Source organism: Sapajus apella, unplaced genomic scaffold (genome assembly GCF_009761245.1).
Source record: "Sapajus apella isolate SASKATOON/1434 unplaced genomic scaffold, GSC_monkey_1.0 scaffold56, whole genome shotgun sequence".
Lineage (NCBI taxonomy): Eukaryota > Metazoa > Chordata > Mammalia > Primates > Cebidae > Sapajus > Sapajus apella.
Window position 1 is genome coordinate 14,514,259 of NW_022436996.1, and position 1,687 is coordinate 14,515,945.

Here is a 1,687-nt window from a genome sequence, read left to right on the forward strand (position 1 = left end):
TAAAAGCAATTGTCTATAAATGTGTGGGTTTATTTCTGAGCTCTGAATCCTGCTGTGTTGGTCAATGTGTCTGTTTTTATGCCAATATTATGCTCTTTTGATTACTGTAGCTTTCCAGTATATTTTGATGTCAAGAAGTGTGATACCTCCGGCTTTGCTCTTTTTGCTCAAGAGTCCTTTGCTATCTGGGTTTGTTTTAAAGGTTTCATACAAATTTAAGGATTATTTTTTCTATTGCTGTGAAAAATGACACTGGAATTTTGATAGAGATTGCATTGAATTTATAAATTGCTTTGGGTACTATGAGCATTTTAACAATATTAATTGTTTCACAGAACAACTTTCCATTTATTTGTGTCATTTTCAATTGCTTTTATTAGTGTCTTACAGTTTTCAGTATATACAGATCTTTTACCTCATTTAACCAATTTTTAAAAATTTACACCTATTTTTTTGTTGTTGTTTTTGTTGTTGCTACTATAAATGGAATTGTTTTCTTAATTTCTTTTTCAGATAGTTCACTGTTAGTGTACAAGAATGCTACTCATTATTGTGTATGAATTTTGTGTCCTGCAACTTTACTGATATTGCTTATCAGTTCTAACAATTTTTTGGTGGAGTCTTCATAGAGTTTTTTATATATAAAATTATATCATCAACAAACAGACAATTTATTTCTCCCTTTCATATTAGGATCCTTTTTTTCTTTCTGTCTCTTGGCTAATTGCTCTGGTAAGGATTTCCAGTGCTATGTTAAAAAAAAAAAAAAGTGGTAAGAGTGGGCATTATTGTCTTGTTCCTGATGTTAGAGGAAAAGCTTTCAACATTCCACCCTTGAGTATAAATGTCAGCTGTGGGACTGTCATATATGGCCTTTATTGTGTTATGGTATATTTCATCCATACCTGTTGAGAGTTTTTATTATGAAGGATATTGAATTTTATCAAATGCTTTCTGTGTCCATTGAGCATATGGTTTTTGTCCTTCATTTTGCTAATGTGGTGTATTATGCTTATTGATTTGTATATGTTGAACCATCCTTGCATCCCTGGGATAAATCACACTTGCTTATGGTAAATGTTCTTTTTAGTGTGCTGTTTAATTAAATTTGTAGTATTTTGTTGAGGATTTTTACACCTATGTTTATCAGGAATATTGGCTTATAATTACTATCCTTGTTTGGCTTTAGTATGAGGGTAATACTGTCTTATAAAATGGGTTTGGAAGTGTTCCCTCCGGTTGAATTTTTTTTTTTTTTGAAGAGTTTTAAAAGAGTTGGTATTTGATGTAGCTTGGATGTTTGTCTCCTCCAGATGTCACCTTAAAATGTGATCCCCAGTGTTGGAGGTGGTACCCAATAGAAATGTTGTTCATGAGGGCAGATCTCTCATTAATAGAATGGCTTAGTGTCATCCCCTTGGTGATGAGTGAGTTCTTGCCGTGTGAGTCTACACAAGAGCATATTGTTTAAAAGAGCCTGGTATCTTGCTTGCTCCCTCTCTCGCCATATGACCTGCTGGTCCCCTTCACCTTCTATCATGATTGTAAGCTTCCTGAGATTCGCACCAGAAGCAGATTCTAGCACTGTGCTTTGTGTGCAGCCTGCAGAATTATGAGCCAAATAAACCACTTGTCTTCATAAATTACCCAGTCTTAGGAATTCCTTAATAGCAACACAAATGGACTT